This window comes from Anser cygnoides, chromosome 8, assembly GCF_040182565.1.
Source record: "Anser cygnoides isolate HZ-2024a breed goose chromosome 8, Taihu_goose_T2T_genome, whole genome shotgun sequence".
Taxonomy (NCBI): domain Eukaryota; kingdom Metazoa; phylum Chordata; class Aves; order Anseriformes; family Anatidae; genus Anser; species Anser cygnoides.
The window spans coordinates 5,134,548-5,162,039 of NC_089880.1; positions in this window are offsets into that span (position 1 = coordinate 5,134,548).

The following is a 27,492-nucleotide window of genomic DNA, read 5'->3' on the forward strand; positions in this document are numbered from 1 at the left end:
TTTTTGACAAACTTTTGTGTATTATCAGTAAAGCTAAATGAAAAATGACCAAATAATGTAATGTCATGCACAGGCCATTGAAGAAGACTTAAATAGTTATAGGCTGTATTTATGGCATGAGATGTCAGCATTTTTAATTTCTTTAGAACATACAGAATGAAATCCATTAGTAGTAGACATAGTACCTTCAGTATTAAGTGTCTTAGCATGTGTGGAACATACAATTTAATGTTATAAAAGTGATTTTACCTGTTTTGCGGATCATACATTTTTAGAAATGGTAATATGATGCTCAAGGCTAAATAAATTCCTTTAACAAGCTCTTCCAAGTTCTGCCTCTTCAAACCAACAAAACATGGGTTTGAAAATGCACACGTGTTAGGTCATTTAAAAGATTTTTAAAATAAATCTTTGAGAAAATAACCCTTTTATCTGTTCCTTGAATTTCTTTTGAGTAGAGAAAAGTGCAGGAAAGGCAATCCTGCATAATGGAATTCTAAGAAATTAAAAAAGCTCTGTGTAATGTTTTATGTATATCAAGTGTCAGCAATATATTTTCCATGACTTGCTTGGCTAAAAAAGAAACAGATATCTAAATAATGAGATTCAAAGGCATTATCAAACTTTCTTTCTTTTTCAGTGTTCTTAATATTACTTTAATATGTCCAGCTAATTAAACATAGCTGTTAAGGCAGTGATATTTGTGAAATATATGACAGGGCAGAGTAAAAATCAATATGTGGAACTTTGGTTGAAAAATATTTGGGTGCTTACATACATAGAAAATTTAAACTTACTGTACTTAATGATTTTCTCTCATGCATATGGCACCAGTTTGACCAAAAGGTCTGAAAGGTTAATTTCCAGGACCTTATTGCTAGTATTCATATTTTTGCTTTAGCTATTAGATACCTCATACAAATCCTACCCTTATGGCACCGAATCTTGGAAAACAGGAAAAATGATTCTCTCTGCCAATAGGCAAATTTACCCAGGACTTGAAGTGATAATAGTGCCCAGTGCTTAGGCTAAATAACAGAAATTATAAAGCACTGGTGACAAAAATAAATAAATAAAATAAAAATCCGTATTACTAGTAAGAATATACTTGATTCAAGTTATCAGTACATTAAGAAGACTGATAAAGAAAGAAAACAATCAAACTTGGCATACTAAGTACGAATTGTTTATGTTTCCTCTCTTGGAAAAAATTCTTTGCTAGGTTACATTCTAGTCTTCCATGATGAAACTTCCCTCCTTATTTTTAAGTCTTTTTCTTTTTTCCTTTCATTTCCTTTCTTTCCATAAGTATCTTAAAAGCACTGCTACTAAATGTGGCCACATTTGTAGAATGCATTTTACATTTGAGTAGATCCTCTGGGCTGCAGAGAACAGGAGACTGATTTGCAAAGTCTGTTTCCACTCAAGGATTCCAGTCTCTCGTTTTGCAAAGCCTTCTGGGAATACATTTTCCCGGTCTGCATTCCAGTAGCTTTTTATTTCCTGTAGCTGTGTCAAAAGCAGTAATAGTATGTCTAAAGAGTGGAACAGGTTCCTTTATAATATATGTACCATATGGCTTTGCAGTCTTCTTTTTTCATTTGTTTGGAAATGATTGCAGAGGATAATAGTCACTCTGTTCACTAATTGCTGTCCCATGTGCCATATTCATATATTTGAACTGGGCTGTCAATGAAGAATTTATGCTTTCTTTTCAAATTTTCTCTTAGATCATTATATGATCAAAGGAATTTAATTGCAATTTTTAGAAAGCTCTGGCTTCAACAGCAATGTCATTTGGATTATCATCAACTCCATACATTATATATGCACTTTGCATTATTTATTTATTTATTTGTATTTCAACCTGCTTTTCTATGGAAATGAATGACACTTCACATTATTTGGAGCTCTAGCATCTTCAAATTGGCCCACAGAAGCAGCTCATTTACAGAATCTGCAAATTATCATAATCAAGAGAGCAGCAGCAGAGCTGCAGACCATAGGGGTGTAACTTCCTTCATGATATATTTCAAACCACAATTTTTATGAGCTCAAATTTCACTTACAAAAAAAAAAAAAAAAAGCCACATTAATCAATATTTTATTTCCCCAGAATGTTACTTATTGTCAACTTAAAAGCAAAACAATGCTTTGTTCTTTGGTAATTTACAATTTTTACTGTAAGCACAAATATAAAATATTATTGTAAGCATTTTTAAAAGCATAATTAGAAAACAATATTATAAATGGTCAAATTATGAGAGTTTTCCTTGATGTTAAAGATCTTCCTTTACTTCATGAATCATTTTATTTATTAATTCTTTTGTGAATAAATTTACACAGAGTGTCCTGCAATGTAATAAACAATTTTAAAGCTAAATGTTGAATGAATGTTCAGCATTCTCTCTACAGTCAATGATTTTTATTTCTTATTCTTTTTTCCTATAATCGAGTTATGCAAATTACACTGGGGTATTAGCACTTAGAACAGGGCTGCCTTGTAGGGCCAGAACACTATTAATCAGCTAGGGTGGGAAGTTGTATTCAGTAAGTGGTGGGACGAGGTGAAGTGATTCCTTGGCTGCTTAGACTCCCTGTGTGTCAGCAGCACAGCATACAGCCTAGCAGAGATTTTCTGTGTGTAATGGCAAAATGGTAGAGCAAATCTTCCACTAAAGCACTCCCACCCCAAATCTTCATCACTTAAACCAAAGGAGAACCTGCTGATCCCAACACAGGCCAGCTCTGAGGTAGTGATAGGGTCACAGAGTTGTTTAAGTAGAGAGAAGGCAAGGGTGTCTTACACAATAATAGAAATAATTCTATTTACACCTACAGTGTTCCCAAAACGTGCCAGGTGTAAAGCAAACACCCTGAAGCACTCAAATTTGGATGGACAGCCAAGGCAGAAAAGGAATGTGAGGAAAAAAGAGAGCTATTTAATTTTATAGTAGCCTTTTCACACTATCCGGTTACACTTCGCTGTTTTAGCATTAGTAATTCTGAATGAATTACTTCAGGAAACTTTTAGGTGCTATCCCTCATAATTTTTTTCCTTTTGAGATTTGGTTCTCATTTCTTTATATTTTCATGTGACTGAAAGACTTGAATGAAGACTGAGGTGTAGTATGTGTTTCTTTAGTTTTGTCTTGTTCACAACTGTACTTAATTGGCATGCTTTCCACCCTTTCAAGAAAAGGGGCAGCTGTGGAGAAGGGAAACACTTGCCTGTTTGCCAAGCAACAGAAGAACTAAATTGCCCATGGTCTTCTGGCAGCACAAATGAATCCCATTACCAAATGGGCTGCCTAGAATACAGGAGCCAAAGCACTAAAATAAGGACCATAAGGAGTAACTAGAAAAAAAGATAAGATAGGGTTTGTTCTAAGCAAATAACTATATGATAATAGTCTTATTTACATGGTTTCATTTTTTTTGCCCTCTTTAACAGAGAGAAGTGAGCTATAAAGTATTTTTAATCCACAACACAGAATCACAGAATCGTCTAGGCTGGAAGAGACCTCCAAGATCACCTAGTCCAACCTCTGACCTAACACTAACAAGTCCTCCACTAAACCATATCACTAAGTTCAACATCTAAATGTCTCTTAAAGACCTCCAGGGATGGTGACTCAACCACTTCCCTGGGCAGCCCATTCCAATGCCTAACAACCCTTTCAGTAAAGAAGTTCCTCCTAATATCCAACGTAAACCTCCCCTGGCACAACTTTAGGGATATATACACCCAGGAATATAATTATTTCTGTATACTACTAAGCACGTAACAGATTTTTTTTTTTCCACAGATGTTCATATTGTCTAAATCCTTTTCTTGACTGACAGTTGTGAGCTCAGGTTATTGCTGTATGGACAGAAATAGATCTTTTTCTCCTCCTGTGAACATCACTTTATGTTCATCTACACTGGCCTTAGCCCAGTATTTTATTACTCAGGCTCGTAGCAACATAAAGCCCGTTTGTCATTTTCTTGCTAAGTGCTCATCTTTACTACACGGAATTATTTGATAACATCTGAAGACTTTCTATGGTCACAGATGGATGTTTAGACCATAGCATATGTACATGTGCATGTATGTTACAGCATGAACACTGAAAATATCGATATTTTTTATTTTTTTATTAATTTACTTATCCATAGTCGTAGATTATGAAAATAGACATATGTATTTTATGCACCACTGCAATAAATCACTGGAATAGGTAACTAGCATATTTTACATACATTGAGCCTGCTGACTAATTGTAACCCATATCTGTATGTGTTCAGTCATTAATCAATACACTGGCTCTGTAACCCCCAATAATTCTAGTAATAAGCACGACAGCCAAGTAGAAATGCCTGCTTCTGTAAAATTGATCATGTATGAAATCTCAAGCTGATCCAGGAATTTTGTGTGGATCAACCATCCCTAAAGTTGATCTCCTAGGTCTACATTTACCCTTGAGACGTGTTTCAGTATCCTCTTCAAATAGAGTCCAGAAAGTACACACTAGAAAATGACTTTTGGGACATAAGATGAGTTAAAAAGCAGGACCACAACTAAATGGTGCCCATTGGTTCTGCAGAAAGCCCATCTGGAGTATGTAGAATTAGAAGTGAAAGCTAAAAATGAGGCCTTGGGACTGGCTGCAGTCTAATTAGATGAAATCTGCTCGTAACTGAGGAAACACTTCCAACTCTACTTGAATTTGGAAACACTTGTTTCTAGACTCTCCTGCTTACCTCATTACAAACTATCTCTGTCCTGGAGAGGAACGCAATCCAAAGGCTATGTCTCTTTCCTGCACTTTTACTTTGTCCAGAAGAAGAGGGGAAGAGGGTTGATTAGAGGTTATATTTCTTTACAGGCTTACAGGCTTTCTTTTTTCCTTTTTTTGTTGTTATGAGGAGAAAGCTTTTTTTTTTTTTTTTTTTTTTTGTTGTCCTGAGTGCATCTGATAACTTTTTCCCTGATTTATCCCAAAGAAAAAGGGAGAAGACAGAAGACCTTGGGGAACAAATCCACTATTGATATAACTTAAGGGCATAACTGAGATTGGAACATCACAAGACAATGTACGTGACAGTTCACCCTTCTACCATTTGACTAAGTGAAAGAAAGTGTAGGCTGGGCAGTCATTTCCTGCAAGTCTTCTTAAATCTCTGTTAAGAATAGGAAAGTAACAACTATTATTCGGATTCATCAACATATGATATTTCTACTATTTTACAACATTTGTACAAAAAAAATGTTCTCTCTTGATACTCACTGTGAGTTAAACAGATACCGCCTCAGTAAGTATAATGCAGTACTAAAACAAGTCCCTTGGCTCAGGGTGGAATCTCATTTATATATACTCTTAAAAGGAAGCTGAGGATCCCTTAGACATGGGTAAAGTATAGGAAGCATGAAGTTAGTTTCTGTTACTGATATTCTCATTGCTTACCCTACCCCAATTCAAAAGGCATTTGGGGGCTTAAACTGAAGAAAAGGTTCAGGCCAAAATATATCACACTGCTGCAAAGAGCATCCCTGAACCACTGTTATCTCTGCTTCCACTTAGCTATGCAGAATATGAGCTTGGCACAGCTGAGCTTGAAGCCCGGGTTGTGGACAGTCAGTATAATCCTCTCAATTTAAGAAGTGCTTGCAATAGGGAAGACCAGTGCTCAATGTAGGAGTAATCCAACAATTACTTAGCTATTTCGTATATGTCATTTCTATTTCCAGTTGCCAAAGTATGCCTGAAATGTATTTTCTGTGTCATTTTGTGGTAGGAAACAGCACATATTCATAGCCCAAGTACCCATACCTTGTTATCCACTTGCATACAAAACCTCTGACTAAGATTACAAGTATATATTGGCAATTTCAATCAGGTCATTTCAGTTGAAAATTCTACGTGCACTTGTGCATAACTGTGCCAGACATCTTCCAGTAGCGTGTTTCTTAAGCCCTTCTAGCATGAGTGAATTTTGCAGTGCTTGCAGTTCACTTGTACAAAGCTGTATGAGTATCAGTTAGATACCCCATTAATATGATTTTTAAAATATGAATTCATCATGGTTTTGAATGCATATTTTCATAGATTTTTACTTCGATATATTGCTCTTCCGCTTGTGCACTGATCCTTTTTCAGGTTTTGTTGTGTTTTTGGTGGGCTTTTTTGGGTTGTATGGGTGATAAAGTATTCTGCATTTTAATGTACATGATAAAATGGAAATGATAGCTGTGGTTTCAAAGGGTAGCTCAAGGGAATTAGTGTGGTAGAGCACAGTTTCTGTTTGCAACAAATGTGGTAAAGAAATTCTATGAAAAAAATGCTTGGATTTAAACAATTTTTTCTCTCCTCCCCCCCCCCCCATTTTTTTTTTTAAATTTTCTCAAGAAAGAGAGATTGAAATTTGGTGTATGTATCTCAGCTTTGATAGTATTTGCAGCGGCTTTGATAGTATTTGCAGCAGTGAGCAGGGAGGTACTGCATGTCCCATTTCTCCACACTGAGGATTCGCCCAGTATTGGGAAAATGCCTTAGTAGGTGACTGTGTGAAAGTACCTCTCACTACCAGCCATCCCATCACTGGCAGTATGGACGCATCATTGCAAAGAGAAAAGTGGAGATTTCGGGCTGTTTCTTAGTTACCTTCACTGACAGATTGTCCTCTGGGAACTCTTGCCAGCTGGCAAAGTTTGGAGCAGCCCACAGGTTGCACCAGCATGTCCAAAACTAAGAAGAACAGAAAAGTGCAAAGCACAGCCAGCTCCCTCATGGCCTCCTCTTTCTGCTTCACTGAAGCAGATAATGTAACACTCAGTGCTTGTGTCAGATGTAGTCTGAAAGGATGGCTCCCTGTGTTGCTGCTGTTTCGTTACTGTCCCTCTCAATAATAAAAGATAAAGACCATGATCCCAAGAGTGCCATGAAGTGCTGTAGAGTAGATCTGATGGAGTTAAGAGCTAGTTGTTGGCTTCATAGGAAATAAAGTGCTGAAAACCTGTCAGACCCATTGGTCAGAACTCAACTGCCAAAGGTTTTGTTTTATGCAGTAGTTTTTAAATGAATTCAAGGGGATTTTAACTGCTCTTCAAACAAAATTTAATATCTAAATACCAGACAGATAGCATATCGTACTTCCTTATGGTTCAGAAGCCAAGGGAGTTCAGCCTAAGATTCATTTGCAGACATCTGTAAAACACATTGCTATGGAATGACAATAGAGGTGATCCATAACTTGAAGTGGGCACTTGTTCTTCATTATGAAATACAGATAGATATAGTGACACAAAACATTGCTTTTCAAGTAAGTGTGCTCAATTCAGTCTAAAATCACAATATAACTGCATGCCAGACATTGATTTTCTTTTGCCAGTGAACATCTGCTTGATATACACAGGCATCTTGTGATTAGGCTCCACTCAATGGCTAGATGAGAAAGTGAGTGGGGTGGAGGGGAGGAGGATAAACAAGCTTTCTTTATGTGTGCAATAAACAAATGTGTTTATTTCCATAAAGAGTAGAAATAAAGGTTCAGAATTCAAAAGGTATTTGCTTTCAGCACATTTCTTCCTTGGAGCTGCATGTAGCATGTTTACTTTTCATTGGCAGACATCTATAATCAAGTGTATTTTCTGGAGGAAAGAGATTTTTATCTGGTGAATTTAAAGACTTAATGAATAAGGAAACAACATGCATATTAATTTATTATATGCATGAATGATGAAAAATCTGAGTTATTAAACTGATTTTCCAAAGTAAGAATAAAAATGTTGTAATCTATTGTTCTTAAGAAATGTTACATTTCATCAGGGTTTTTCAAATCCTCCAGTTCCTGTGGGTTGTAGTTTCCAGTTTCATAAATATTTCTGTCAGTTCTGTATGTCATTGCAGTAAAATCCAGTTGGGGCTAGATCTTACTATGATCCTAGTTTCCATTCCTGAGTGACAAGTATCAGTGCTGTTAAACAAACTGGACAGAGTCTCCATTTTACAGATTCAAAGCAATGTGTTTCAGTAATTATAGTATGCAAATGATGTGTCTGTTGTGGTCTGCTAGCTAATGCGTACTTTTAACGCTTGCAGAGATGTACTAGCTAGTGTCCTTTTCTTTTTGGTTTGTTTCCTATGCAGAATTTTTTCAGCTAAGGCATTCATTAAATTAAAATTTAGGAAGAAGGGGTTTATTTCAGAGATCTGCCAAAGATTCTTAATCACAGCTTATAGGATCTTCACCCTCCTTCTCAGTTAAGAAACTGAGAACTCTTTTGCTAATCTAATTTCTGCCTGGGTTATTTTTTTCTCCAGAATGTTAAGGATGACGGAAAAGGATGGTATGTTCTATAAAACCATAACGGACTCTTACATTTATCTAGTCTGCCTTGCCACATATAAAGACATAACAGCTCCCTGAATTAATTCCTCTGAGACATTTTATTCTTTTATTTTTAAATTCTGTGGCTCAAGCCCTCGTTAAGTTGTTCCATAATTTGATAAATCTTTTACTTAAAAATATAGGCCCTGCACCTAGCCTGAATTTATCTGCTTTTTTAACTCTGCCAATTTGATCCTGTTGTGTCTTTGTCTTCTGCATTATCATATCATGACTTGAGCTGTAAAAGCCATGGTTTCCAATCATGTAATCTTTCTTATGACTTTTCTCTGAACCTTGGTTATTATTTCTGGATTGTAGGCATAGAAGCTGGACACAATATGCCAGCACCAGCCTTGCCAGTATCATATACTGGGGGAATACGATGGCTGTGTGACACGTCCAAGGCCTGGTACCAGCTCCTCTGGACTCAGTGTCACTTTTCCACATGACTTCTAATGACTTTCACCACCACTTCTTCAGAGTCCCAAGCACAGCAACTTCTTCTGGAGTATAATGCACATTTTTCCCTCTTAGATGTATGGCTTTACATATCATTATTAACACAGGAATTGTTAGTTCGTGTTCACCTACATGAATCAGAAGTAGGGAAGATGTAGGGAAGATCATTCTGTGCTGACGACAGGCCTTTTGTCATTTTCAATATTTGCTGTCCAACTGACATCAGTGTGGAAGTTTGGCTGGAAGAATCCAAAAAGAGATATAATATATATGTATTTAATTGCTGAAAAATGCTCATCTAACTGATTATTTATGGTGGAAATACAGTATTTCTCCAAGTTCCTATGATTTGAAAATTCCTCCTCAATATCTAACAAAAAATCTTCCTTTCTGCACATGTAAACCAATTAGTCATGTCTATCATTTCAGCCATTTCTTGTAGAAGTGTTTAATATCTATCAGTGTTCCTGGTTATCTGGAGAGGTCCTAGAGGATTGGAGGCTTGCCGATGTGACTCCCATCTACAAGAAGGGCCATAAGGAGGACCTGGGGAACTACAGGCCTGTCAGCCTGACCTCAGTTCCAGGGAAAGTTATGGAGCAAATTATCTTGGGTGAGATCACACGGCACTTGAGTGGCATCCAGGGGTTCAGGCCCAGCCAGCACATGTTCACAAAAGGCAGGTCGTGCTTGCCCAACCTCATCTCCTCCTATGATCGTGTGACCAGACTGGTAGATGAGGGAAGGGCTGTTGATGTAGTCTACTTAGACTTCAGCAAAGCCTTTGACATGGTGTCCCACAGTATTTTCCTTGGGAAACTGGCAGCCCGTGGCCTGGACAGGTATAATCTTCTCTGGGTAAAGAACTGGCTGGAGGGCCGTGCCCAGCAGGTAGTGGTTGATGGAGTTAAGCGTCCCATTACAAGTGGTGTCCCCCAGGGGTTGGTTCTGGGGCCTATCCTGTTTAATATCTTTATTGATGACCTGGATGAGGGGATTGAGTGTACCCTCAGTAAGTTTGCAGACGACACTAAGTTGGGAGGTAGTGTCGATCTGCCTGTGTGTAGGGTGGCCCTTCAGAGGGATCTGGATAGGCTGGACTGCTGGGCTGAGGCGAATGGGATGATGTTCAACAAGGCCAAGTGCTGGGTCCTCCACTTTAGCCATAACAACCCCGTGTAATGCTATAGGCTTGGGGCAGAGTGGCTAGAAGACTGTGAAGAGGGAAGGGGCCCGGGAGTGTTGATTGATGCTCGGCTGAACGTGAGCCGACAGCGTACCCAGGTAGCCAAGAAGGCCAATGGAATCCTGGCCTGTTATTAGAAATAGCGTAGCCAGCAGGAGCAGGGAGGTGATCATCCCCCTGTACTTTGCTCTGGTGAGGCTGCACCTTGAGTACTGTGTTCAGTTTTGGGCCCCTCACTACAAGAAAGACATTGAGGCCCTGAAGTGTGTCCAGAGAAGGGACAAAACTGGTGAGGGGTCTGGAACACAACTCTTTTGAGGAGCGGCTGAGGGAGCTGGGATTGTTTAGTCAGGAGAAGAGGAGGCTCAGGGGAGACCTCATTGCACTCTACAACTTCCTGAAGCGAGGTTGTGATGAGGAGGGGGTCGGCCTCTTCTCTCAGATAACTAATGATAGGACTCTAGGAAATGGCCACAAGTTGCACCTGGGGAGATTTAGATTAGATATCAGGAAAAGCTTTTTCTCTCAAAGAGTGGTCAGGCGCTGGAACGACCTGTCCAGGGAGGTGGTGGAGTCACCATCCCTCGTGGTGTTCAAGAAGCACCTGGACAAAGTGCTACGAGATATGATTTAGTAGCTTAGTTGGTAGTATTGGTGATAGGAGGATGATTGGACTAGATGATCTTGTGGGTCCTTTCCAACCTTGTGTTTCTATGATTCTGTGATTAATATGTCACAGCAGGAGCTGATATCTTAGCAGATAGCACCACATAGTTTTGTTACAAGCTGTTGCCTTCCTAAGTAGGTAAATTCCATTGAATATCGTTGCATTTCTGGAAATAGACATACCTCTTTCACAAGAACTATTAAGTACTGAAGATCCAGACTAGGGCAATATATTTTCATTATTTCAGTGTCATCTCTTGCACAATGTATGCTAAAACCACCGTTCCACTCCTCATCAATACTTTCTTATAGGTTACTTTACAGCACGACAACGATAGATTCTGTGCTTATAGAAATAAAGAAAATTTTTGTCTGTTCAGTTGGCAGTAAAATGACATATGGCACATACTTCATCATGTATCGGTTACTTGCCTGTTTCCAAAAGGCTAGAGATGAACAGGAGATGATTTTGACTGCCTCTACACAAGTTCAAGGAGATAGGGAGTCTCAAAGAACATTCACTGTCTCATAAAAAAATACAACAGGTAACTTTGCCTGTTTAGTACTTATAGAATATCTTTGTATCATTTTACAAATGAATGCTTGGAACATAAAATAGAATGAAATATGCCAGAACTTTATACATAGCATACTTGTTATAGCATACTGCAGTGCATTTTAAAAAGTCCTAGATTAAACATACTTCAGCCTATGTGGAAGCAGTCTAAAAAGGACTCAAAGGAACAGTGATGTGTTTTAAATATATTAGTAATATTTGATTAAATTACCAACTGACCAGTGAGCATCTAGGGTAATTATATACGGGTATTTCGTCTTGAAGTTTTCAAAATTTTGGCTTTGTCCATCTCTGCACTTTTTCATGAAATAGGAAAAAAATATACATTCAGACAAATAAAAATTGCTCTGAAAATGCTTTCTAAAAGATTTTACACTTAGCAAAACAGCGTTGCTAGAGACTTACATAGCACTTCTTTTTGTTTTTAAAGGCCTAATCCAAAATCTCTATAAAGCTGATGAGAGTGTTTTTATTGAATTTCATGAGCTCGAACTATGTTGTAAATGCAAAAGAATTGCTTCCAACTAGAATATTTAATATACATATATTAACTTATATGTAGAAATATATATTTTTTCTCTGAAACTCAGATTCTTTTTAATAGAGTATTCCATAGTAGTATTTTAAGCTATTTCTCCTTGCTAATATCATAATATTTGGGTAAAGAAACAGTACCTTGTCATTAGAGGAGCAGAATATAATCTACAGTCTATTGTTAGGACTGAGAATATTTAAATCACTTCTCTGAAATTAGATTTATTGTCTGCTCTGTTTTCTTATTACATGTGCATTCACTACAATCAATATCAATATTTATTTTTTCTAATTTGAAAATATCCTTGAAGAATCCCTGTCACTACTGCAGAAGTAATTGAATATGGTTTATGAGTCAGTCTGCATCCTTATGAAAGATGTTCATACTTCCTGTAAGACATCTGTTCAGTTATTTTGAATATCTTTTGGTTATGTCTAAATACAAGAAAAAATACATTTAGAAAAATGTCAAGGACTTAACAGTCATAGGAATTATCTTGAAAAAATATATGAAAGGCACACGAAAATGGCACCTACATAATTATTTCTACCTTTTTAAGAATATTGGAAAAAATGGATTGTAATAGATGTTATGGTTTTGTTTTGTTTCCGATATGTATATTTCTAACACCTGGATAACCATAGATGTAAATCTACTTTTCTATTATCTCCTTCCTTCTTGTTCCATCCTCCATCTGCACTGTTCTATTCACCGTAAGGTTAGAGCTTAGCTTCAATGTTTGAGAGATCTCAGAGGTTAATTTTTGCATCATCTGCAGGATCTCATTCATCCTTACCAGTGTAATACTTCTCATGTTAATGTATCCTGAATATATTGGGTTTTCAGAACGTTTGCTAAAAGTACAATTAGGCAACACGGTCACCTTCTAAAAGCACGTGGGAAAAACAGATATTCTCTATGAAAGAATAACTTATATGAAATAAAGAATAAATAGACATATTATATCTTACATAGTATAAAGAAGGAAAAAAAATAGCAGTGAACTGAGGGAAAGGAAGACTGGAAAGTGGGTTTACTAATTCCTGAATTCAGGCTAACTTCAATCCAATTCTTTACTAAATAAGCACTCAGTGAATCTTCAAATGCTAAATAAATCTAGGAGTTGCTTTTTACAAGTATTGCACTTTTTGTTTTCTTAATGCAAACCAATAGGCTGCGGTAAAGGCCTTTATGTATAGCCATAATAGAAGCTCTTCTCACAGAACAGGAAAAGAAAAGATCGAAATGTTGATTCTGGCAACTGAGTATGTGTGTTTAATCTGTGATCTTACAGGCAATAGTCTTTATAGGTTCGAAAGTAGGTTTGTTGTCCAATCAGAGAATGCACAGAAGTTCTCAGAGTTCCTTTGTCTTTGGAGGCCTTTATCATGAAGACTGTTTTCTCCTTCTTCCCTTTTTAAAAAATACGTGTTTTATTATAAAAAAATAAAATTAAAAATAAAACAATGCATGCTAGAAAAGGCACTAAAACTTTGTGTTATTTTTACTTAATTGAACAATTTACAATCCCAAGGAACTTGCCTAAACTTAAAATCTTAAATCTTAACAAATAAGGACAATGACATCTCTGAGACAAATGACATCATGAGAAAAAGAGAATATTTTGATAGAATCATCTCAGAACCAGAAGATCATCTATAGTTTTGCAGGAGTGCTGAAAAGGTCATGCAGCCCTAGATATGTGAATTTTGAATCAGAAGGTCAGAAAGATGAGTAATGTGATTATGCTAACAGGGAAAGGTCGAACGTAGGGATAAATTCTGAGTACCAAGTTGCCTTTGCAAACATCTTCTGAATGACTCTGAAAGTTGCTGCAAAGCAATAAGGCTACTTAGGTGTTTTTTTGAGGTGATCACTTCAAGGACGGAGAGAGGTAATTTCACTTCAAGATTCTTGTCTGTCTCAGGAACCCATCTGAATAACTATGGGATTTATTAAGGCTTAAATACAGTACATTATAAATTGTAACAAGTACAAATGTCTTACAAGCTTATTATGCAAATAGCATTTAATAAGAAGTTAATACAAAGTTAAGATTTAATGACTGTAAAGTAGCTAGAACTGGAAACAGCATAGTGCTAGAGTACTGTATTATAAGACTGACCTGAATTTATCAGCATAAAGATTTACCTAGTCCTGTTGATCTATTTGTACAACTTATATCACATTGGTTTTTTGAGTGACATTATAAAACATACAAATGCTGACCCACAAACTGACAAAGTTAACAAGCACCAAATTTTAGAATAATTCAGAATAATGCAGAATATTCTGTGACAGATAAGATTCACAAACCATGCATCTGAACATGAGTGCTTCATGACCCAGAAGTAGTTCAGATATCACAAAATTGCCTGGAAACCCTGTTTATATGTAATGGTTGTTGATCGCCAGTATGAATATTTGGATTATGAATACTTAGAGTGAAATATGTTTTCCTCCTGAGTTTATTTTAAATTAGATGGCATTTATAACAAAGATCTCCTTAATTGTGTCCAGAAAACTGTTCAATCTTAAGGATGAAAATTATTGAGCACTACTATATACTGCTGCGCTGTTCTCCAGGCTGTGCTGAAACCATTGCAAAAACATACTATTGGAAAGCAACAGATAGTAGCATTTGTAAAAGCCAATGTGCATTCCATATTGAAATGCGTTATTACTACTTTACACAGAAATAAGAAATCACGTAACCCACATGGTTTTTGCAGTACATATGCTGACTCTCAAAGCCCCCATAAATTAGGAAATGTATCCTGTGTCATTCTTAGAAGGCTGGAGTATAATCTTCATCTCTAAATACTAAACTACTAAGCAAGTATCAAGTGAGTAAGAGTACTATTTCTGCAACAAAGGAAGGAGAGGAAAGATACTGTGTGTAGGCTTGAGCAACAAAACACTAACACCAAGACCGAGACTGAGCTTTAACGGACTTGAATTAAATACTTGTATGAGAAAATGTCATCTTTTTGTCTCACTGAATACAGAGTATTCAACAATGTAAGGGGAGGTACACAAAAGGAATCAGAATATTGTGGCTTGTACTGCTTGTACCTGGGATGCTCAGTGGGCTGTGAATACTGTCATTGGTTGGGGACGATTTTTTTTTCCCTGCAAGCAGAGGGAGGGATCTTTTGCTCTTGGTAATGTTTTTGTGCTCTTAGTCCCAGTTGAAAGCAACAGATGTGGTAGTAGCTAGTAGCAGGCGTATTGCTCTCTACTAGGGCACAGCAGAAAGCCCGCTACTGTTTACTGTCCATTTTCATCCAAAAGTATTGAAGGCTTTCACCCTGGCTGAGCACTGATGATAGTAATACTATTTTTGCACTTGAAATAGGAAACAGTTCTGCTGTAAAGACAGAAAAAATAAGAAGTAGTTACTATAAGACAGCAGAGAGCCATGTGGCTTCTCTACATAAAGATGGTCCTCTGTTTTTTTGCACTACTATTGAAATATGCATTTAACTTTTTGATGCTATCTAGTCACACAAAATAAATGTGTAGCCTTTTTCTGGTTCTCAAATTCATGTTACAGTTTTACAGGTTGTTTCTTCACAGTGACACTAGCCTGTAGAAAACAATTTAGTCCATACAAATACTGAGACCTACAATTAAAATTGCCCAGTTGTTTTCTATTATAATTCCCTATTACCAGTGAAGATTTTAGCTTTATTATATTTCTGTGGATTCTAGGAGATTATTGTGCTGAGTATCATCAAAGTTGAAAGTGCTACAGTCTCTTGGAATGATGTTAAGTATATGTGATGCAGTTGATAGTAAAAGTTTACCACTTTCATTGGTTCAGTTTCGTATTCAGAATTTTTTGGATACATCAAGGTAATAAGAATTTAAACAAATGTAGTAAGTACTTATCTATTTTGTTCACTGGCAGGAACTGTGAGGTGCCTCATGGAAAAATGTACTCAGCAAATGTGGAAACTAAAGCTTTTTTTTTTTTTTTTGCTGATGGCAGCAGAACTGAATCAACTGATTGGCTCTGTCTATATTTTTACAGTTGGCTTCTACCATATTCTGAAGTTGGTTTTTACACTGCCTTTTTGAATTTCTGTTTCTGTTTCAAGAATGCACTGCCTTTGAAAATGATCTGATCACTGTTGAGCTACAAGTAATAATCAGTTTACGTGAGGATAGAAACACAAACAGAGTCTAAATATACTCTGCAGAAATATGGGAGTTCTTTAACCTGGACAGTCTCTCTGCCTGGAACTGAGAAATAACACAGAAAAGGAACAGCAAACAGATGGCATTTGGCATGCCTTTAAATATAAAGACAAAATAAATACAAATTATTCATGTATAAAACCAGTGTAAAAGTGGGAGATTTGACATTTTCAAAGTACTACCTTTGAAATCAGAGTGTGGGATTTTTGTTGTTGTTGTTGTTTGTTTGTGTTTTAATTATTAATTTCAAGTGGTTTGGGTTCAAAACAACAGAAAACAGATTTAATAGTGTGCTAATTCTCTCTGTCTCTTTTTTTTTTTTTTTTTTTTTTGAGCATTAAAGTGACTCCTCAGAGATTCCAGGAAATTATTTATTCACAATAAATTAGAGCTGCTAAACTGCCAGCCAGACTGTCTGCAGCAAAACTTACAAATGTTTTATTGTCTAGCATCATTGAAGTCTGCCAATAAAATTGGGCTTCATTCTACAGTCAGTGAAATATTGTACTCCCTCTCCATAGGGCTGTTTATTTAGTATCCACTCATGTCGTGTGTGTTTATGCATGTGTGAGCATGTGCACTGACAAATGTGTGTTATTTTACAAAGAGGAAAATCAAAACAGACATAGCTGAAGACAGAGAACAAGGACTTCATGTCAAGCAATTTTCATTCCGAATCTTATCCAGAGATCCAGTTATATGTATTCTCTTCAGCTTTTATGATTTACAAATGTATATAGCCTCCAAAAAAATATACTGGGCTAATAAGCTGCACAAAGGAAGTTTTGTTGAAGCTTTTTATTGTCACTGTTTTTACTTCTGCATTCAAATCAATTAATAAGTTTTATTTGGAGAGTTGACAGATGAACACCCACAGAGTGACACCCACAGCACGTCCCCACATATTCTTTGTCCTGCCACATCAATATGGTGCCTGTTTCGACATTTATCTGGAAATAGCACTTACAGATTAAGAGAAAGAGGTTTGCTCAGTCTTTAAAACTGAAAAGATTGACAAGGCATGGAAATTATAATAGACATAATTTAACAAGCACACAGATCAAAGTTTCTGTGATGTGCCATCTTTGAGCTAGGAAACAGACCGAAAACAACTCACATCAGAGATCTTAACAGTTTCTGAGGCTTTCTCAAATGCCTATTGAAATGAACTGGAATCCTTCAGATGGCCACATCAAAGTAGGCTTTGGATCAGGCATCCATACCATTCCATAATGGGTCCATTTAGACCCAGAGCAGAGAGGGAAAAGGTCCATTCAGCATCCTCTTACTGTACAACTACTCCCAATGAATTGCTTTCCTTTTAGACATTCCTTTTTACCGTGATACTTTGAATTCTTGGTAGCTTTTTCTCTTGGAAGTTTAGTTACAGATTTTTACCAATTTCACTTTTCAATCCTAACAGTAAAATCAGGTGAATCTACAAGCCTGAGTTACAGATTCACCATCTCTCAGTGAAGTTGTATTTCCATCTTCACACTTTGTGCCCATTTAGATCATGGATCTTCACACGTGTAGATCATCAACAATGCATTAACAACACTGAGGGAATAAAAGTGAGGCCTTTGCTCAAGCTGTTTATTATACTGCATAACAAAACCCATGGTTTCTTTCATTTGAGCCTATGGCTTTCATAAACTGACTTAAATGGAGGAAGGGATAAAGGTGGCAGGAAACGTATAATATTTTAACATGTATGTTAAGGGAGTGTTCTAATTCCATTGAAGTATATCAGAAGATTTACTCTGGAGTCACACTACATCTCGTCCCCTCAACATGTTTGCTTTAAAGGGTGTTATTCATGACAATTACAGCAACATTTTGATATAGTATTAACATAATATTAACTAGTCAAGAGCAGTGTTAATTGTTCATTCATAGCTGATGTCCTAAATTTCACATCCTATGTCATGCAAAACATAGCTGAAATTACATGAAAAGAATGATAATTATAGAAATCTCAGGGAACAAGCATAATAAAAATCATTATTTGAACATTCTAAGTAGGTATTGCTTCATTTTTAGGAGAAGAGCAAAAAGAATTGCCACACATGATCTTAGTAATGCGTCAAAAACACTAATTGCAGTACACAGTTATTATTTAATTATAAATTTCAACGACAACATTGGATAAAGACTTTGTTTTTTGAGTATTTGTCACTCCCCTTAAATGAGTCTTTGTACTCCAAATTTACTAATCTGGGATGCTACACTGACTGCATTTAGCCCACATCACAAATTAATTTAAAGAAACATATTATAAACTCCATAAGATATGACTTGCATAATGACTTGGCACAAATTTGAGTAAAGTATAACTCTGCTGCCTTCTGTGGAATTGCTTCTATTTTACAACGCATAAATGAAGCAGATGTCTTCTACGGCAATTAAAATGTTTGCATGCTTCTTAATTCTTTACTGTTCAGCCTTGAAAGACTTCAGCTTTAACAAAGGATCACTTGTTTGTTTTCTAAAAACAAAATGATTGATGTCAGGATTGCATTTGACTATTAGTATGATGGAAATTACAGATCTCTATAATTCAGCACTGGACTGCTCATAATTTGAGATCTCATTAATACTGGATAACATACCTTTTACATTCTTTGGAAAATGTACTACTTGTTCTACAAAGCTAGCAAGAAATGTAGTATATGATTGTCATTTGCTAAGCCATTACCTGTATATTCGTATTAAAAACATGACTGACAGTTTAATAAGGATTTTAAATTGTTATTTTCTTGGACAGTGATGCAACTTTCCTTGTAGTGTCATCACAATTAAATGTTATACTAGCTATTTTGAGGAGAGGCATCTTAACTGAGAGCCAGTTTCTGCTGTTAACAAACTGATTTTTAGTCAAAATGCCCTTGGGCATTTCTAATAAATTAAGAGTGTTTTACATCAGAGATTGTTTTACATTCCTGCAGAGGGATAAGAGGATTTTAGTATGATGTTGTTTGCTTGGAACTGATGTAAATTACTCTGTGGATCAGCTGCATCATCCTAGTTCTATCTAGGCCCATTGTCTGGGCAGGGTGTAATTGCAATATACATCCTGTAACGTATTTCCTCGGGTTACCCACACTGCTCAGAATGAACAAATCCTTATTTATTTTCTTTCCATTTGATTGTTTTCTGAGGGAGTTGTTTTTGCAAGGCTTCATACCTAACCCTGACTTATGAAATAGGGATCCACTTGTTAGGCACCAGTGTAAATCTGGACGGGAATTAGTCAGCAAAACACAAATACTCATTGCTGATGAAATACTGTTTTTAAAACCAAACCTATACGTGCTAGATAACATCTACCCTGGTTCTATGCTGAGGGCATAATGAGAAGGATGTATTACCCTCCCCTTCTCCCATCTGTACTCCTAAGCACTTTGCTTTACTCCTTTAGCGCTAACTCAAGGAGACACCATATATTTTCTTACCTCTCCTAACCACTACAGTGTGCGTTTACAATTATCATAACTGCTGATGAGAGTATTAATATTACTTGCCTTCCAAAAGTATTTTCTGAACCAGAGCAATTATTCTTGACAATGACTGAAAGAAAACTTCCAGTCCTGTGTTTTATGCTACAGACAATCTAGAATCCAGCTACGTAAGAGCTGGAGATATCCAGCAATATTTGTAAAACATGAACAGAACCTTAACTGCTGTGTTCCCTGCCCCAACATCAGCACTGATTTCTGGCATGGCTTCCAATAAGGAAAGGAAGGAAGGAATGGGGAGAGGAAGAGTAACGGAAAAATGGAAAGGTATTTTAAGCTTCAGAGCATCACAATAGGAAGAAAGCTGATCTTGTAAGCAGAACTATTCTCACTTATGCCAAAATGTTATACCAGCTCCAGCAAACTGACACTGGAGTTGGATAAGGGGCTCTGGTTGATATAATCTTAGACTAGAGACTTCTGCAGGACAGTGTCACTAAAATTTTTGATGGTGTCCATAGCAAGCCTATCTCTGCCTACAGACACATGCAGGCAGATGCTGTTCCATGATCCAAAGAGCTTTTAGAGCAACACATTAAATAATACATGAAGAGAAATGGAGAGGGACAATTAAAGTGCATGTACTGATGAAATATAGAGAGCTATGTTTGAAAAATGCCTATGTATGTTTAAGCTGTTAAACATGTTGGAAGAAATCTAATGGCAACTAGACCCAATGGGCATCTTTCTAATGACTTTAAGCCTCATGAAAGCATAAAAAATAATATACAGTAAAAAGGATGATAGTTTGTATGTGAAGGGTGTAGCTTTTTCATCATTACTACAGCGGTTAGCACTGTAGGAGGTATCATTACCTACTGGAAGATTTTTATAACTTTCAAAATTCTTTCCCTGCCTCCATTGCATGAAAGGCCCTATTTACACCTCCAGGAGATGGGGAGAGCTGGTGGCAGGGGGAGGAAGAGAGGGCACATTTCAGGTCTGAGCAGCAAACACGCAGCCCTGTCTTTTTGAGGTTCTGTGTGGGTCAGGTTTCATGTGGCTATTTTGGTACTCTTTATAGGTAATGGGTACTGCAAATTTAGCCCATCTCCAGTGGCTGGCTCTCAAAAGTGAGAATAGCTGCTTTTGGGTAGTGTAGTGAAGGAAAATATCCAAACTGTCTGCTAACTGAGAGGCATTGTGTGTCTCACCAAGAACGCTAATACACAGTACGTTCTGCTGAAGTTATTGCTGATATCTACATTTGTCTTTGTCCTCCTATCTGTAATTCCTGCAAATCCTTGAACATAGGCTTTTCAGAGTTTACAATGGGGTGTCCTATTTTTCCTTCTTTTAAGGAAAAATATCAGTCTTTTCCATTACTTTGAAGGAAAAGGAAATGAAAATGGAAAAGGAAGAGGAAAAGGAAAAAAACTGCATACAGCAAATTGATTTCTAAAGTCCTGCTGCAAGAATTTCATGCTCTAATTGATAAAACCTTACAGAAGCACGCAGCATTAAAGCAGCAGATGTACTCAACACAGGCTTCTGAAGTAGGGGGAATTTGTGAAGAGAAGAATAAAAAGAGAGGGCGAAAGAGGTTCCTTTAAACAAAGCTCAGCGTAATATTTCCGATTAGCCTTATCTGTAAGAATGATCCATTAGATTTTAGCTGATGATCAGAAAGATATATCATGGGATTTTTTAAGCATCCTATGATATTTATTTTCCCTGGAAAGAGTAGACTACAGTGAAGCTTCCATTTCTGTTTCATCAGTTTCTGGACCTACATTTGTTCTAATAAAAAGGATAAAGCTGCCAACTTAAACAGCAGTGTGGTGAAGAACAGTTCCAGTAAATAAGCAAAAACCAGCTTCCACACGTACAAATTAAGGAGCTGAATGGGACTAATGGTACCCTAAATAGCAAGGTACTCTTTCTGCTTTCTTCAGAGTCACAAGCCATCATCAGTTCAAACTCAGGACTAAAAGGGAGACTTGCAGAAAAACTGAAAGGGAACTCCAAGGTGTGACACTGATGTAACGATCCTGAGGATTTCCTGTGCTAAGGCAAGGCAGCCAAAAGAGCTATTCACTTCATTCAAAAGCCCTGTGTGTTTCCCAATATCTTAATTATTAATTTCAATTCTGTAGGAAAAAAAAAAATAATTAAAAAAAAAAAGGTATTCTAACCCCATTCTTTGCCTCACATACCTCTGCAAGTGCTTCCAGCCTTTTCAGTCAGACTGGCCCCAAGGAGAGCTGACCACCAACTGGCCCTTCCCTGTGCCACTAAGCCCTGCTTCTCTGCCAGTATGGGTGGAGCGCCCGTGTAAAACAATCTTCTCCCTGTGGGAGACTGTACCAGTCTTTGTGAGGGTCGCCTGACTGACCCACTTTCTTTGGAAAGCACCTCAGCACAAGTCCTGCAAGCAAATTCCTGAGCTCCCTTGTTCCCTGTTCACCCAAGAAGCGATTCCTTTGCAGCTTCTCTTCCTGCCTCAGCCTGCCCACACTGTCTGTCTCCGGACCCCCTTTAGTGGATGCTCCCATAATGACATGGAGGCAGTTGCAAATACTGGGGGTTGAAACCCTGAGCATGATTTTCAGCTTTTTGATTTCTGTGAGATTAGGCAGCAAGCTGGGTATGTTTTTTTTAAAGCAACGTCCAAGCATGTCGGGAAGGGTTGAGGAGTACAAGACCAAATATAACAATTGTCCAGGTATTCAGCAATGGTAATGTAAGCACTAATGGTAAGCACTACTGATGATGTTATTGGTATCCTTCCCATGGCAAAACTAACTGCTGAGAATTCGCAGTGTTGGCCTAGCAATATTGTAACCTGTACGATCAGGTATTGTAGGGCAGTATGCCCATCCTACATTTACTGAAAAATTTATTCTTTACATAGTAATGCACACCGATGAACACCTCTGCCCCAGTGAATTCACTTAAGAGAATCAAAAAAAGGCCATATTCATGAATGCTGGGAGAGAATAGGAAATGAAGGATAGGAAGAGGAAAGTGAGTTACAGTTATTTTGCTTTCCCTTTTTTTTCCTTTTTTTGATTTTGTCGGTGGTTAGACTCCACTTTGCCTTGATGAGCTTAGTGAAATTACTATAAATAGTTATGCTGTAAAAACAAGATGGATTGAAAATGGAAAAATATTTTCCACAAGTTAAGTACAAAACTGCTCATAGCTCCTATAGGTTACACAATGTAATGGCTTCTCACTTTAATCTCATGAACTGCCTCAAATTGTATAAGTATTCTTCTATCAGCTTACATGTGAACTTGACATTTTTGTAAGTATCCGTATATTTCTGAGGAGAAAAGGGAATTATTCTGTTCATACCATGGACCAGAAAAAGCTAGAAGTTGACCAGGACATTCTAGGAGTATTGCTTGGAACCTGAGATATGCTTGCAGAGTCTTAAGCCTTATACACAGTGGCTGGGAGGGCAATATGACAATTGATAGGAAATCTGAGAGTACAAGGCCCTTAACAAAACTCATAAATTTTTTATATTTGAGAAAATCTCTGTTTTCCTGTGGTGAAGGCTTAATTGAAGCTTGGTAATGTTTTAGATGTAACCTCAGTTTTTGAAGAAGGGTAATAGAAAATATACATCAAAATATACCCAAATTTTCTCAAGTCCTTTTGGGTTCCTAAGTTGTAAATGGATTACCCTAACATCCTCCAAACACACTCAGCCATCTTAGTCTGTATGGAAAAATATAACCTGTTTCTCCACAAGTTCATTTATTCCTGAAACAATTAGCCTTAGTTTGTTGTTTGTTTTTTTTTTTTTTTAATTATTTATATATTGATTTTGAACAAACGTATTACTGGTTGGGATTCCTGTTGCCTTACTAAAAAAAAGTAGTGATTTATGAATGACTTCTAGAGTTTGCTGAAACACATCAAGAAACACATATATCCAAATGAAACCAAGGAAAACATATGCTAAGGGATTCAGGGTAGGAATGCAGATGTAAATTCATGGCATAATATTTTTGGTACAATTAGGAAAGCTTTTCTGCTTTTTTTTTTCTTTTCAGTAAATGTTGCAGCTGCAATATTTTAAGTGTTATTGCAAATATCAGTGCAGTTTCATCTCTTCCAGATGCTGAGTACAGTGTGCGCATACATAGAGAAAACTCAGTATCAAGGAGAGAGATCCAAAATTATATGGTATAATGTAATGGTAAACATGTGTTTTAAAAGATGGACATTCGAATGCCATCTGAACCTGGGCAATGTATAGGTGGCCCTACTTGAGCAAGGCAGTTGGACCAGATGACCTCCAGAGGTCCCTTCCAAACTAAATCATTCTGTGATTCAGTGAATAGCTATTTCAAAGCAAGCGTTGCATAAAACTCGGGCACCTCTTCCATGCCTAGGTGAGTCAGGTCAGAGGTGTGTATGAACCATTGGTCTCTTACTTGCTAGTCATTATTTAGCTTGTCTCAAAAATGTATATTGCCTCCTTGATGGTACTTCAGCTTATCTTTCTGAAATAAGGCTACTAAAGAATTTTTCAAAACCCTAAATTCATGTATTACTTTTAAGTGCTCTCCATACACAATACCATATCCTGGCAATGGTTTTCTGCAGTTTGTATTTTCTCAGTGTGAAGTTCTGGCTAAAGGAAGCATGGAAGCTGCTATTCCAAAGCATGTGATCCAACTCAGAGACCTGTCTCCTGCGGGCTGTGTAGCCCATGCTTGAAACGTTTGATAAAGAAGTTGTAGCATGAGCTAAAAGACAAGCTGATCTGGGCCCTCCTGAGCTGTGGGTCTAGATTGCCTTCTTCTGTCACTGACCAGCTTTGCCAGTGCTTCCATGATAGTCTCTGTCTTCACTTCTAAAAATGCTGACAGGCTCCTTGTGGATGGGATCAAATGACTGCCCTGTTCCCTTCACCTGTGAAATTTCAGAGACTACTTGAAAAGGGCCATTGTTTCCCAGGAATGCCAGGCCTAGTTCAGGAAAGAAAGTCTTCATTTCAGCAGGAATTTGGAGCCTGCTTGAGAAGGCCTTGCAGTTAGTAGGTGAAAGCTATGGCACATTCATTAAACATCTGAACATTTATAGTGACTGGGCCTCACCCTTTCTGGGTTCTTTTGCTTGCTCCTGCTGAGTGGGTGGGAAGGAGAAGGAAGGGTTCACCACTAAAACCATCAGGTTTGAACTATGATTAGCCCTCCAGACACAGGTTTCTCTGTTCTTGGCTCTATCCTGAGAATTTATAACACTTGTGTGCTTTCATGTGAATAAACTTTTATGTTTAATAAGCTTTTTAGAAAAAAAAAAAAAAAGTAAAAAATTCTCATAGTATATACTTGTACCTGAATAGAAAAGAGAGGGAATGTATTCAAGATCAGACAGGTGATGTCCACTTTAACAAATTGAAAGTCACATCTAGGGTGAAAACTGGGAATAGAAACTGTAAGAATATGTTATTTTTAAAACTATTCAAAACATAAGTACATAGGCAAACCATTTTTACAAGAATCTATGTGTACTGGCCAACAGTTTTACTATCTGAGAGTCCTACTAGTTCTATCTCCGGGATATTTTCTTCAGAACAAGTTGGGAATGTTTCCAGGATGGACTGATGGTGCTAATAAGCTGCATAGCTTTCCATAATCCTTATTAGGAATATTTGATCCAATGTCACGAAACCTTTAATGCATTACTCGGTAGACGCAGAACACGCAAATGTGAAACACAAAGTAAGGATGAATAATTTTAGTAAATTTGTAATCAGATTGGGTGAGGGGGAGAGAGGGGAGAAGTCTTCAAAGGGTTTTTCAACCTGTTTTTCAAAGGAAGGAGAAATCTGATCTGAATATAAACTAATGATAATAAGTACTGTGCCCAGTGAGCTGAAGCTCTGGAAATTTTATTTTTTTTGTACAAATACTTTTGTTCTCTGTTTCGGTTTCAGACCTCATTTAATCTCAAAAAGGTAACACCTTATTGACATTAAATACCCAGGTGCTAGTAAACTTACTGTCTTCTGAAAGTATAGACCAGAATGTAATGATTAAAACCAATACATAATCTACTGTAAAAAGAACCTCAGGAGTATTTATGACATTTTAGTTTTTTTCTTCTTTCTTTTTTAAAAATATTTCCAGTGATCTAGCTAAAAAAAAAAAAGTTGTAGCACTGTGTGTCCTTAGACCCTGGTATAGATGGCACACAAAAGGAAGCTTGTCCTTTTGGGACCTGGCTCTGAATCAATTACAGACGACAGAGAAATACTCTTTTGTGGCTGCTAAAGTTCAGGAATGAATTCTGGCAGGCTTAGCCAATTCCCTAATGCAGCATCCACGTTACCAACATCAAATTGGCAGCTTTTGCCTGTCCCAGTGGGGACAGGGTAATGAATGGATTTAGTTAAGGTGTCCTGACTCATCTACAAAGTGCCTGGTATATGCACCAAACCTCTCCTGTATAACTTCCAAAAAGCTGTCATTCAAAGAAAAATAAAGTTCAGAAAGTTTGCTGGCTAGCATTAACATAGCACACGACTGACTTTCAGTCTGCTCAGAGTGCCCTAAAAAAGCTGCTGTTCGTTCTTTTAATTGGTAGATGCTAAGGCACTGTAAGAGAAGTATGTTTGTTATAATATGTCATTTTTTATTTTCAGTGTGTTTTTATGGAAGGGAATTTCTTTATGATCTTTCTCCTTTCCTACTTTTTCCACTATCCCATCAAAACAATTTATATAATGCCAAAAGACTGTTTGGCCTAATGAAAATTTTGAGTGACTTTCTCTGGAATAAGACACTGTCATTCTTGAGTTCCCAGGCAATGTGCTTAGGAATTTCTAGGGAGCAATACAAACATATTTTTCTGTGAGGCTCTTATCTCCACCTATGTAGTGAAGATTGACAATGGATCCAAAAGTAACTATACCAGAAAAAACAATGAAGTCCAGTTTCTAGAGAAACAACCAAACTGTTGGGTTTTTTTCTTTCCACAAGTATCTCTAGATTCCAACTCTTTTTTCTTTTTTTTTTTTTAATATGACTTATTCTTAACATTTCATGATAATTATTTTTAATGCAAGCACAAAAACAGGGAAAATTCTTAACTCCATTTTTATTTCAATTTTTCAGTCCTCAGTTATGCCCATAAAATCTATGCCAATTTTCAGGAAAAAAAAAAAAGTGAGGTTATCTTACTTTGATAAAAGATTAAGAAATTGGTCTCCCTATAGACACTGTTCTGTTTAGCCTCACATTTTCCTTAATTGAACAAAACAGAAGATAATAAAATGACCAAGGTTAAGGTTTTCCTTCAATTTTCCTCTTTTATTTTGGTTGCCTCAGCAAAGATTGGCAACATTACTGAACTCTGAAGGCACAGGTGATCAGATGTAATAGAAAGATAATTAAAAAAAAAAAACCTAAGTCATTAGAATAATCTGACTTTTTTTTGTTTTTTGTTTTATATATTTTTTTCAATATAAAATTAAACTGATTTTTTTGAAGGGCTTGTATCAAATAGAAATTAATTCTCATGCACTCTACTGTAAATTGGGTTATATTTCACTGCACAAACTTGCAGTAGACTGGTGTCATGTTAGTCGGGAACTGAGCCCATGTGCACAATTATAAATACATGTACAAATGTATGAACATATGTATAGTATCTAGAGGGTTTGTTTGTTCTTTCAGTGCTTTCAAATAAGTAATGGATTTGCTGCTATGCCTAAGTCCCCCAGGGAATTGCATTAGAGAATCATTTAAAATATTTGCAGAACCTCCCAAGCAGAACATGTTAAAAATGTTAAATGTTAAAAATTATTTAGAGATATCACACATTTTTCACCCCAGCTATGATAAGCAATATGAAAAAAAAAGAGAGAGAGAGAGAAAAAAAGTCTCAATAACAAAATCCACATTGAAAAGTTAGACACTTTGAACTTTCCCATCACCTTACCAGTGTTTCCCCACAGGCTGTCTAAAAGACAACTCAGCAATGTCTGAATGGAACTGCACACAATAGCTCC